Source organism: Acomys minous, assembly GCF_964271855.1.
Source record: "Acomys minous genome assembly, chromosome: 17".
Taxonomy (NCBI): domain Eukaryota; kingdom Metazoa; phylum Chordata; class Mammalia; order Rodentia; family Muridae; genus Acomys; species Acomys minous.
In genome coordinates, this window is record NC_140500.1 from 12,904,981 (window position 1) to 12,918,856 (window position 13,876).

Consider the following 13,876-nt stretch of genomic DNA (forward strand, 5'->3'; position numbering starts at 1 on the left):
GAGTGTGAGCCTCTGAGATAGAAAGTTCACAGTTGTCTGAAAATGAGGTATGTCAAGAGAAAAGAGACGTCTTCTAAGAACAAAGCTTCTTCTCCAAGCAGCTGTTGACCCCCACCGGGGTTCCTTCCTCTACTCGGCACTCAAAGGGTTAACACAAAGTGAGAGTTGAGAAATGCCTAGACTTCTGTATCTGTCATGGGAAGATGGACATTAGATGTCAAAGAATGATGCAAAGTGGTGGTGGTGCATACCTCTAGTGCCAGCACTTGAGAGGCAGAGGCAGGGGGAGCTTTGAGTTCAAGGCGAGCCTGGTCAATGGAGTGAGTTCCAGGACAGCCAGGACTACACAGAGAAACCCTGCCTCAAAAAAATGTCAAAAATTGAGTATATTTATTAACAATAATTACTTGTAATGTATAGACTATCATGTGATGTTTTGGTTCATATATATGCATACATATATGAGGGGGGAGACAGAATTATAATGTATAATTAGCATGCCTTTCGCCTTAAACACGGATTGTTTTCTCTGGTATGTGCATTCAAATCCTGTGTCCTAGCTGTTTTGAGATATGCAATACATTTTTGTCGATGGAATTAACCAACTTTAAGGCCTCCGTGTTATCAAAATGACAGTCTCATTTTAGAGCTGTGGCTGTCTCTTCCCAGGCCAATTCATTTGTTGCCTTGGGCTTGTACCCAGGAACAGGATTGCTAGGCCATATAATGATGCTGTTTACATCATCCCAAGAGCCTCCATTCTACGCACCACATGACTACACTAACTTCCATTGCTACCATCCCCCTGCCTCTTGATAACAGTCATTCTCGCCGCTCTACTGGGTGCTGAGCCATCATACTGTCACACCGTGCCTTAAGCTGATTTCCCTGAGGGTTAGTGCTGTTGACATTTCTCCATAATATCTGTTGGCCGGGTGTTGTAGGCTCAATTTTCTTAACCAATATATTTTATTAACAACTTAGTGACTGAGCATATGTCACTTATAACCCAACTAACCAAAACAATAGGAAATAAGGATTAATGGACACAATAACAAAACCTTAAGGATATCAGTTCCAAGGAACGATTCTCCGGAAGTGAGCTGCAGGATTTCTTCTGCTAGAACCTGGGGTAACCAGAACCCAGAACCTCAGCAGGAGCCGGAGCCCTGAAGCCTTCCCTCAAGCGGTTCTGTCTAGGAGTGTCTCGAAGTGCAGCAAGGAACAGCCAAATCTATCCCAAGTCTCCAAAAAGCCCCTGCCTCCAGTTCTGGCTCATTTATATATCTCCTCCCAGAGTCTGGTCACGGGATCTTTTCAGCTGGCAACAATTAAGCTCCTGCACGAGGTGGTTGCTCATCTAGTGAATTAACCTCACCTGTTCTCTCACGAGACCATTCCGATCCCACACTTGGAATCCTAAAAAAACATGTTTATCTCTCCTTCAGTATGTCTTTTTTTTTCTATTTTCTTTTCCTTCCTTCTTTCTTCCTTCCTTATTTGTTTGTGTGGGGTGGGGTGCATGAGCACATATGTGCTTCTACAACTGCGCATGTGGAGGTCAGGGCCATCTTTTGGGAATCTTCTCTCTTTCTGCAGTGGATTCCAGCAATGAAACTCAGGTCATCAGGCGTGCGTGAAAGCACTCTTAGAAGCTGAGCCATTTTAGCTGCCATTAAACCCACTTTCAGATGAGAGTATTTGATAATATTTTTTGATGTTGATTCATTCATTTCCTTTGATGTTCAGAAGAATCTTTTTTTTTTTTTTTTTTTTTTGGTTTTTTGAGACAGGGTTTCTCTGTGTAGCCTTGGCTATCCTAGACTCACTTTGTAGACCAGGCTGGCCTTGAACTCACAGCGATCCGCCTGCCCCTGCCTCCCAAGTGCTGGGATTAAAGGCATGTGCCACCACCGCCCGGCCAGAAGAGTCTTAATTGCTCTTATCCTATTTGTAAATGCACTTCAGGTTGTAGGTTCGCCCTGAATAACTCTCCATGTGTTTTCGTCTAGTAGTTTCAGAGCTTGGAGTCTCACATGTATGTCTTTAATCCGCTTAGAGCTGACATTTGTTTCTGTTGTGAGATGAGGGTCTAGTCCACTCCTCTGCCTGGAGAGACAGGCAGAACGCTTTTCAGAACAGAATCTGTGGAGAACAAGTGGTTCTGCCCATTTTGCCTAGTCAAGACAAATGTTGAGCGAGAGGCCAACTAAATTTCTGTTATGGCCCCATGATACACCTCACTCAAAAATAAACCCAGAGTGTTTAACATATAAATTAATTAAAAGCACCTTTTTCAAATACCGAATGTAAAGCATGCGTGCCTTTCAGCATTCACTCACTGACCCGCTTTCCTAATCCCGCTGGGGTGAAGAGTGTCCTATCATGAAGACAGCTTAAACAGAGCAGAGATTTGGGCTCCAATCCTGTCTTCCCCGTTAGCCTCCACTTGAAGTCACTTCTGTGCCACATTCTTCCTCCATGTGAAACAGAGCTAAAAGGGCCTTCTCTCTTCCCACGTGCACGTGACGGGGACAACCGGAAATGGGGAATGGGAAGTATCCTGAGATATAAAAATGTGTGCTGACTTTGGCCTGGGCTCAGTAATTCCTAGGAACCAGCACTCCATAAGCACGCTCCCGTTGGTGCCTGGATCCGGAAGTAATCAGCTTGAAGCCATGTAGGATGAGAAGGGAGAGGTTGGAAAACCCATAAGTGCAGCTCTACCAATTCACAGAGAGTGGGCTCCATGACCCTACACCCCACCTCCTCACCCTCCCATTACCCCCATTCCCTCCCCCAACCCCATGCACACATATTAGATAGCCCTGGGCTTAACTTTCCTAGTCCCTAGGAGACATAACTGGATCTCTCCTTTGTAGGCCCTGTTAATTTAGTGACATGTTCACTCACAACCACTGCGATGAACAGAAGGACACTTTCTCCCTCTACACACACACACACACACACACGCGCGCGCGCGCACACACACACACACACACACACACACACACACAAATAAGAAAATGGCAGGCTACCAAGACTTGATACCCTTATGAGCATATACAGAGGGAGGAGGTCCCCCTCAGTCACAGTCATAGGAAGGGGAGTAGGGGGAAAGCGGGAGGGAGGGAGGAATGGGAGGATACAAGGGATGGGATAACAATTGAGATGTAATATGAATAAATTAATAAAATATTTTAAAAAAGAAAACGACCATAACATTCCATGTTAACATTTTGCGTTTTGAATATTGAAGGAATAGGACAGCTGAATGCAGGGCTGATGAGTCCTTGACCTGGGCCAGATGTTTGACCTGTGATGGGCCAGATGTTTGACCTGTGATTGTCCTCTACTCTCAGTTCAGCTGAGGCCAAACTAGCTTTAACCTACTGTTTTATAAATCAGTCTGTGACTGAACTCAGCAGCAGCTGACTCTATTCCTGTCTGGCTTTCCATGCCAAAACTCAGCCCCCAGTTTATTTGGTTTTAATAAATTTATTCTGTTACGGACATTGTGTAAAATGGAAAAAAAAAAGGTCTAGACTGGTTTCAGTGCAGGAAGTCAGGGCAGGGTCTCTTTCTTACAAATAAACATCCTCCTGTGGCTTCCTCTTTACCCTTCCTTGCCAACCTGTTCCCCAGAGCCCTTGGAATCCGGGGCTACAACGTGTGATTATTGCTGGAGGTCATGTTCAACACTGACCCCTTTGGAACGGTAAAGCTAAGAATAAACAAAGTTAGCTTTTCAACTGATCACTGAAAATTGATTAGCTGCACCCTCCCAGGACCTTTTGTTTTCCTTTTTCACAAGCTGCCACATCGATGTCAGGGAGCAAGTTGCATTTTTTTAATCTGAGTCTTGCATTGTAATTTTTGGCTTTGGCTACTCTCCTTCTAGCCTGCTGGCATGGTTCTCCATGCAAGGGCACACACACAGGCACGCACATACACACACACACATCCATGCACGCATGTGCACATGCACACGCACACACATATACGCATATGCACACACACATGCACACAAAGAAAATTAGCTCAGTTAACACCAAGAATGAATTTACTGAAATGCATTGATTTTTCTCCTCTTAAAAACAAAAACCAACAAACAAAACAAAACAAAAGCTCTGTCAGTCAGAGAAACAGGGTGTTGGCTAGGAGATTATGTCTCCTAGAAATGTTAGAAGGTACACCCATGAAGTATCACCAACATGGCTGTCTAAACCTGATCCCAACAAGAGCAGTATCAAGAGACATGCTAAGGTAGAAGGGGGAAAGAGCTATGGATGGACAACAAAGAAGAATGCTGAGAGTGATGGAAAGAGGCTTCTCCAGGAAAGAGCTCACCAGTTGGTTACCCAACACCAAATGGCCAGCCCTGAAACCAACAGACAAGCCACACTACACAGGCTGAGCATGTTGTATTTGTGTATATATATATAGTCTATCTGTGTAGATACGTGTACCAACAATTAAAGAAAAAGAAAGGTACATGGGGGAGCATGGGAGAAAGGGGGAGAGGAAGTGATATAATTATGTTATAATCTCAAAAATTTTGTAAAAATTACTTTAAAAAATCTGACTGTAGGGACTAGAGAGATGGCTCAGGGAAGTAAGAGTGCTTGCTACTTATGCAGAGGGCCTGAACAAGGCTCTTAGGGCTAGTATCTGACAATTTACAGCTTCCCGTGACTCCAGTTCCAGGGTCTCTGATGGCTTTTTTTTTTTTGTCTTCTCTACCTATCTGCAATCACGTGCACAAACACACACAGACACAGACACATACAGAGAATTTGAAATAAAATAAAAATGTAAACATTGGGTGGGTGTCTGTGTGTGTGTGTGTTTCCCAGGATGGCCATACAAATCAGCCCCCATCTGAGCAAATTAATGTTTTGGAATGTAACTAGTTACCCTAGGAGTCTTCAGAAATGTGTAAACAGAGCTCATACCAAACATCCACGTTGACAATTATATCAGGGAAGAGAGAGAAAGAGCTGAAACGTAAGAAGTCATTTTTTTGTTCATGAGCGTATGTGAAACAAAGAACCAAGACTAACAGAAAAAAAAAAAAAAAAGAATACACAAGCAAAGGCTTGAGGTTTTCTTTCCCTTGTGAAAGGAAAAGGCCCAAGATGTTCCCTACCCACGCTGCCTGTAGTCTAATTCTAGAGATGATCATGGAGGCTCTAGGAGATGGAGACCAGGAACTGTGGAGCAATGGTTCATTAACGAAATCAACAATAAACAGCTTTAAGGTAGCCTGGAGAAATAAACAGCTTTAAGGCAGCCTGGGGAAGTAGAGAGAACTCAAGTGAGCTCTGATCGCAGTATCAGCCTTCCTGGTTCTAGCTACAGATTAAGCTTTCTGAGCCTTCATGTTTTCCTATGTGAAGAGGTCACAAAGGGGTCATGACCCACAGGTTGAGAACCACTGACTTGAATGCCGGCAGTTATTGCTGTTGGTTTTACAGAATACATAAAACAATACAAAGGAAGCATTATTCCTAGCCTCAAGCATGTTCCCAGGCAACAAACATATGGTACAGGAAAATTTTAAGAGTAACTTATTTAGATATTTGTTTATTTGTGTCCTAAAATGGCTAGGAATTTTTTAAAATTTGTTAAATAAGTGTATTTGAAATTAGTGGACAAAGAGCACAAGGCTTAAAACTCATGAGGGCTTTCAAAAGTCCCTTTGGAAATAAACACAGCATAATGCTTTGGCATTTTTTATTAGGAAACAGATTTATACCCAAATTGTGTTAAGGACAATTAAATAGCTTATCAGTGGTCACATAAGAAATAGGACTCACTGGTCTACAGAAAACAGGAAGGATACAGGTCAGCAAAGGAATGTGCTGATAAGAAGCAAAGAGCCTAGGCTCTCACATGGTCAGGAGCTTTTAAACACCACCCAATCCCTGCCCAGTGCTGGGGGAAGTAAGTCCGGACATCTTTGTGGGCCTCCTTGCAGTGAGCTCCTGATCTCAACTCTTAGCTGCCCACATTTCCCGTCTACCGCTCACCCCTACCTGGGAACCAGTCCCTGGGCTTGCTCCTGTGGTCCCACCCCTTCCGGTGAGACTACCTTCGGTTTGCCTCTTCTGGTCCCACCAGACTGCTCAAATTGGTCCCAAGAGGCTTTTTTGGCCAGGGTTCATGTCAAGTTTTTGGTCTCTAGGGAAGGAATGGAAAATACAATTTGTCTTTAATATTCCTAAAGCAGAGTATTTGGGAAGATATGTTGTTAAAAGGACAAAAAAAGGTATAAAAAAAAAAAACTCTTACAAAATCATAGCATTCTTTCCACATTGCAGACACTCCACATTTGTTAAATCACATTAGCTGATGGGGTCCTTGGCATGCGAAAACTAAGTGGCAGATTGAAACTTTGGATCTGCTGTCATGCCAAGTCACTAAGTTGCCTTTGTCATTGAATGGCCTCAGGGGTGGGAGGACTTCCTCCTGTCTTCTTAAAGGGGAACACAAACTCAATTAGACATCATTTCTAAGAAAGTGATTAGCAATATTTTCAGTGTGATTGATCCAAGTAGGTTGTCTACTCTATGAAAACCGCCCCTCCCCCCACCACCACCAGCATGGGCTCTTGTGTTTTAACCTCTCTATATTTAACTCAGTTTTGTTGAAATTATGCAATATGTTGTTTGGTTTTATTATTATTAGTCATAGAGAAATAAGAACAGTAAGTAAACAGAAATGACAGACACCACAAGGAGTCATCTTTTTACCCATTGTAGCTTAAAATACATGGTTATTCCATGAGGGGAAATAGGTGGGAACCCATTTAAGAAGATTAAAATACCCATTTATACTGAAAATAGATGTGTGGAGGGTAGGTTTTCCCATGAGCTGATAATCCCCAAGTTTGTGTCTCTGAGTCAGATCCAACATTGGACCTCAGTGGTTTGTTTTACTTTTTTTTCTTTTCCTTTCTTTTCTTTCTTTCTTTCTTTTTTTCTTTTTTTCTTTTTTTTTAGAACTTGATAGATGAGAATGATGTTCACATGATTTTTACCTTTCCTTCTCCCTTCCTCCAACACCTCCTCTGCCCTCCATGGCCTCTCTCTCAAATCTGCGATCTCTTTATTGTTGTGTGTGTGCATGCATGTGCATGTGCATGCATACACACATACAAATGGGCATGTGTTCCCTGCTGAGCCCACCAGGTGGTGTCCTTTTAATATTGTCATATGTATGAGTGTTTAAGGCTGACCACTCGGGGTTGGATAAACTATTAAGTGGCTCATGCCTGGGTAACCCGAATTTTCCCTCTCTCAATAGCCATTGTGCGTGAGACCTTATGAGGTTTTCCTGTCCATGATGGCATATCAACTAGTGTTGTCATTGTGGATGTCTTGCTTAGGAAGCCATATTGATGAGAGTCCGCAGGTATAGCTTCCTTGTCCTGAATAGAAGCTACAATTTCTCAGAAGTCAGCCCAGATCCTCTGGCTCTCATATTCTTTGGGCCACCTCTTCCTCCACATTGAGCCTTAGGTCAGTTACTTGTTTTTACATTTCTATTTGTCACAAAACAATCTCAACTCAATATACCCATTTTTACTTCTCCCTGAAAACTAAACTGCTCTAGACTCTCGCTGATTGTAGAACACAGAAATGAAGGCGCCATCCTTGACACCAGACGTTCACTCCTATGCTACCCGCTGGCGCCAGCGTGGCCTCCTAAATAAATGCCATTCCATGTTCTTCCTTTTCCCATTATGGCACCATCAGAACTTACATAAACATCCCCTGTGCCACGCCCCCTCCCACCCTCTCAACTGCACTAACGCCTGCCCTTTCTAATATATCCCCCAACAAGACCATCTGGCCCTTTACAGACACTAAAACAGGATTATTTCTCTTCTCCCACCTAAGGTTATTCAGTGGCTTGTGATTTCCTTTAAGGTTTCCTTTAAAATAAGATCCTTCTCATTCTCACACCAGTCCCATCTAATTCACCACCATCATCATTATCATCATCACCATCATCATCATCACCATCACCACCATCATCACTATCATCACCACCATCATCACCATCACCACCATCGCCACCATCATCATCATCACCACCATCATCATCATCACCACCACCATCATACCATCACCACCACCATCACCATCATCATCACCATCATCATCATCATCATCATCATCATCATCATCATCACCATCATACCATCACCACCATCATCATCACCGCCACCATCATCATCATCACCATCATCATCATCATCACTATCATCACCACCACCATCACCATCATCATCATCATCATCATTATCATCACCACCACCATCATACCATCACCACCACCACCACCATCATCATCATCACCATTGCCATCGCCATCACCGCCATCGCCATCATCACCACCACCGCCATCACTCTCAGAGCCTTCAGCCTGCAAGGCGCCATTCCTTCAGTATTCCAGGCTCTTTGTTTTTCACTCACCTTTGCTCATTGACTCATTTTTTTGCTCTTGCTCCTAACTGAAATTGTGGGTTGATTGCTCTTCTTTTAAAAATTATTTCCAACCCACTTAAACTATATTTGGATCCTCTAACTTGGACTTATTTTTAACTGCATTTTTCATGTGAAGACATGAATTGGAATGCATGTGACATGGGTACAGACTCTCCAATGTTGTGTGTCCAATGCTGTGTGTCCGCCTCTCCCCTTTCTTCCTGACATTACTGCCTATGAGAGATTTCCCCTTATCTTATTTGCTTAGTCCTCATCTCTTCAACTAGAATCCCTCTCCGTGAGAACAGAATTTTGGCTTCCTGTGCATGTATCTGCCTACACACAGTAGGGAGTCCAAAAAAGTAGATGGTTTGAAAAATGAGTGTACACAAATGTTATATTAAAATGAAAACAAAAAAAATGTCATTGTGCTGATTCCAGAAAAATGGCTCTTGTGCTAAAAAGTGAACTTGTGACTAAGTCTAAGGGAAGAGAGAATGGCATCTGCAATGAGAAATAAAGCATAAAGATTTATGGAACTAGAGAGCCAAGCACAACATAAGCATAGCCATAGAAAGCCCTGCACCCAGAAGGCCATGCTTAGGTGTGGCCACAATCCTTAAGTCTGTCCTTATATCTCTTCCTTTATAATTACCATTGCTTTTACACGAATAGGTAAAACTGACTAAAAACGATCAGCCAGGAAGAGTCTAATACATGTCTTTGGTTGCAGTCACCCTACAATATCACTTCCAGTGGGGTGCCTTCCCTGCCTCATGCGCTAATCAGCAGACACTCTGAAACTGTAACTGCCACAGATCTGTGGCCCTACGGACTAGGAGAAGGGGGACAGGCCCATTCACCTCACTAGACTATGCTGAATCCGGGGTTTTTCAGAGGCTAAGGGCAATTTTGCTTGTATGTTTGCTTGTTTCCTGAAGTTCTGAAGACCAAGCCCAGGGCTTTGCACACGCTGAGCCACTGCAGACCCAAGGAGCAGCATCCTCACACACAGGGTGGATGATGGAAAGAGATAACTAACTCTCGCAAGGTGTCCTCTGGCCTCCACATGCATGTGATGGTGTGCACACAAACAGATACACAAATAAATGTAATGACATTTTCCAGCTGGGCATGATGGTGCACACCTTTAATCCAGTACTTGGGAGGCACAAAAAGGTGGATCTCTGTGAGTTCCCTATATTAATATGAATAATTAAGACCGAAGAACTAAGTCATGGTTTCTTTTTCTTTCTTTCTTTTCTCTCTTTCCTTGGTCTATCCAGAACAAGCTTCTCATCTATGCCACGTGGTTTAAAAGAAAGAACAAATTTTAAAATTATACTTGCTTATACTTTTTGAGAATTTCTGACAATATAGTTCAATCTTTTTCACCACTCTTCTTCTCAGTGCCTCCCAACTTTGTAACTCATTGTTTTAGAATTCAGCCATTCCAATTTATGCTGCACATATGCTCCTGCGTGAGGCCACCCACTGGGCTTGGTCAACTTGCTAGGGGCCAAGGCACAGTTTTTAAGATAAGGTAAGGAAAATTATAAATTCAGTGTCTATAAGCAACATACACAAAGTTAGTTCATGTAGAAAGCATGGGTCTCCCACAGTTCCTCAGTTCCTTATGAATGCATTTTTAAGTGCGTTTGTTTATTTGTTTGTTTGTTCTCCGCTTTACATCCTGGTTGTAGCTGCATCCCTCCTCACCTCCCCGTCCCGTGCTCCCTCCGTCTCCTCTATCCTTCTTCACTATTCCTCAGAAAATGGAGCTGCCCCCTCCCATCCACCCCAGCTCACCAAGTCATATCAGAACTGAGCGTGTCCTCTTCCCCTGTGGCCTGGCAAGGGAGTCCCACCAGGGGGAAGTAGTTGAAAGGCTAGCAATAGAGTCCATGTGAGAGACAGCCATTGCTCCCCTTACCAGAGGACCCACATGAAGCCTGAGCTGCCAAGCGCCTAGGTCCAGTCCATGCAAGGTCCTTGGTGCTTCAGTGTCAGGAGGTGTCCCTGAGCCCTGGCTGGTTGGCTCTGTTGGTCTTCTTGTGAGGCTCCTGTCACCTCCAGCTCCTTTTCTCTTTCTTCCCACTTTTCCACAAGGCTCCCTACACGTTTGGCTGTGAGTCTCAGCATCTGTTTCAAGGCCCTGCTGGGTGGAGCCTCTCAGAGGACAACAGTGCTTGACCCCTGTCTGCAAGCATAGCAGAGTATCATTAATAATATCATATCAGGGGTTGGTCCTCTCCCATGGGTCGAGTCTTGCATTGGGCCAGGAAGTGACTCAACATTCCCTCAATCTCTGCTTTATCTGCTCTATCTTTATCCCTGCATATCTTGTAGGCAGGGTGAATTTTGAGTCAAAGTTTTTGTGGGTGAGTTGGCGGACCCCTCCCTCTAATAGGAGACTTGTCTAGTTAGAAGTGAGTGCATTTTTAACAATCACACATTCACTGAGTAGCTGAAAAGAAGATAATTCTGCCATGCTGTTCCTTTTCCAAGAATCCCGTGGTGTATTTTTTGGAGCAAATCTCAGCATTTCTCATCCTTAGCTGCCAATGGCCATCTGAACTTTCTCACAAGGTCAGGATGAGAGTTGAGGATATGTGCTTTGGAGCCAAGGGATCCTGGGAATGAGTAGAAAGTCTGGTGCAGATGTTGGCTGGTCTCTGTATCACTGCAATGCCGAAATTCTCCATGTTTGGGTTTTTTTTTTTTTTTTTGCCAGAAATAAATCTAATGGACAACGGTACAATAATAAAAATGTTCTTGGAACAACTGGGGATCAGTGTTGTCCTTAACTAAACTGGCAACCTAACATGGATTTCTCAGCCCCCACACCTCATATTTATAATGTGTTCTGAACTCAGGCTCAATCCTTCTCAGGCCAGGCAGAGTCTGGTTGGGACTTTTCCTATGTAGACTTGAAGTGAAAAACCCAACTCACTGCCTTCCTGTTGCACAGAAGAAGAGCAATAGCACAAGCTGGCAAGGTAGTCCTGGTGAGGCTGACTGGCAGGAACTGCTTCCATGAGGTAGATGGTTGGATGAACGCAAACACAGAATGCTGAGAGAATACTAAGGCATTTTAAGTGTCTGAAATATTAAGAGGATATTAAAGACTTTCAGTGATTTTTCTGAGTGAATTTGTATGTGCTTGGTCAATGACCTGTTTGTGAAACTATCTATCTAATTAAGTAACTCCTTAGGGGAGGAAAAGCCCACTAACGGTATGCCGCAATGTTTGAAGGTTTATGTATTTACTTATTTTATGTGGATGTGTGTTTGTGTGACTTTATGTGCACCATGGGCATACATGTGCCCTCAGAGGCAAGAAGAGAGTCTTGGATTCCCTACAGCTAGAGTTATAGGCAGACATAGGATGGGAACCAAACTCGTGTCCTCTGTAAGAGGAACAAGGACTCTTAATCACCGAGCCATCTTTCCAATCTTTCCAGCACCATGCACAAGCGTGTGTGTGTGTGTGTGTGTGTGTGTGTGTAATCTTTATATATTTATATTCTTCATATATACAGATGTATGTTGGGATAATCTTTTGTGTACTGTGTAATGTTTGTCTTTGTATTATTCAAATGCTGGTTTCCAAACCTGCCAGAGAATTGACTATAGGCTGACTCTAGTATCGTTATTGCTATGAAGCATCCCTGGTCTCAGTGTTTTGTAAACACACTTCCCTCACCTTCTGATTGGTGTAATAAACAGGCAGGAGAGGAAAGGTGGGACTTCTGAGCTGAGATAGGAATGGTAGAAAAAACTGAGAGGCAGGAGATTCATCAGCCAGACATGGAGGAAATCCAGATGTACAAGGACTGAGGAGAGGTAACAGGCCATGCCATGAGGCAAACATGGCTGGAATAAGCAAGTTAACTAAGATACATGAGCTAGTTGGGAAATAGCCTAAGCTAAGGCATGAGCTATAATAAATAAATATGTCTCTATGGAGCTATAATAAATAAGTATGTCTCTGTGTCATTATTGGGAGCTGACAGGTCAAGAGAGTCCGAATTATAAATGTAAATATGTATATTAGGAATTCACAGCAATCCTCCTGCCTCAGACTCTCAAGTGCTTGAATTATAAGCTTGTACCCCCATGCCTAAATGTATGCAGGGGTTTTTTTTTCACTACTGAACTTATTTTATCTGTATCCCACTGGCATTTTGTCTTGACACTAGATGTAAAGAAAAATACCTAAAAGGAGAATTGGCATTCCCAACACAATAGGAGGAGACTTTTCTAAAATACAATGCTCGCTCTTCTGAAGGAATTCTTGCTATTCCAGAGGTTTCCCTACTGTTTTCCTTAAAGAAGGGATAGACATTATAATTTAATTTTCCAGGGTCCTTATCTAAAAACTCTTTAGAAATATTGCTATTTCATCAAAGGGTGGTCATTTAATTAAGTAGTTGAGTTGCTACATAAATCAAAGACTAAAAAAAAGTGAGCATCTGTATCATTATTTTATATTTTCAACTATAACCATTTCCTGTCCTAATACAGGTCAGGCGTGGCACACACTCCTGTAATCACAGCACTTAAGATGCCAACACAGGAAAAACACAAGTTCTTGGCTACAACATAAGACTTGGTCTCACAAATAAGCTTTATCGTGGGTCTAGAAAGATGGCCTAGCAGTTATGAGCCCTAGCTGCTCTTGCAGAGGCTCAGGTTTGATTCCCAGAATCCACATGGCGGTTCACAACCATCTGTAACTCCAGTCCCTGGGAGTCTGAAGCCCTCTCCTGGCCTCTCCAGGCACTGAATACATGTGGAACACAGACTATAGTACTTTCAGGGAAAATATGCCCCCACACACAAAATTTTTGAAAATACAGAGAATAAGAAAAAGATAAAGGAAAGAAAGAAAAATTAAAATCTTAATTGTATATGTCAACTTGTTAAAGGATAGTAATATTTTCAATTAAAATTAAGAGACACAACCCTGATATGGGGACCCATGCTTTTAATGCCTAAATCAAGAGGCAAAGGCAGGTGAATCTCTATGAGTCTGAGGCCAGCGAGGTCTACACAGTGAGTTTCAGGACAGTCAGAGCTACATAGTGAGAGCCTGTCTCAAAAAAAAAAAATAAGGCATTCTTGTAGCAAAATATTAAGGACAAATTTATCACAGCTTTATGATGTTCAGTGAATATTCAATTAGCAGATTGGCTCAATTCAAGAAACATAAACGAGTACCTATTGTGTGCTGGAAGAAACATCAGAGATGGGCTCTGAAGAAGGAACAAACTGACTTCTCTTGAGAAGTGTAAGATCCAATGGGATGCAGCCATGGGAACAGTGTCAAAGCTACAGAAAAAATGTCATGGAGTTAGTGCGAAAACTCACAAGAGGCG

General features: G+C 42.8%; 1 long non-coding RNA gene across 1 annotated transcript; it reads right to left on the reverse strand.

Annotated features, from left to right (window-relative positions):
- Positions 1 to 5,971: 5,971 nt before the first annotated feature.
- LOC311588021 lies at positions 5,972 to 10,663 on the reverse strand. Its single transcript, XR_014776056.1, has 3 exons — positions 10,429 to 10,663; positions 6,295 to 6,478; positions 5,972 to 6,183 (listed from the first exon to the last, which is right to left on the reverse strand). It is a non-coding gene; the product is annotated as an uncharacterized lncRNA (long non-coding RNA).
- Positions 10,664 to 13,876: the final 3,213 nt, after the last annotated feature.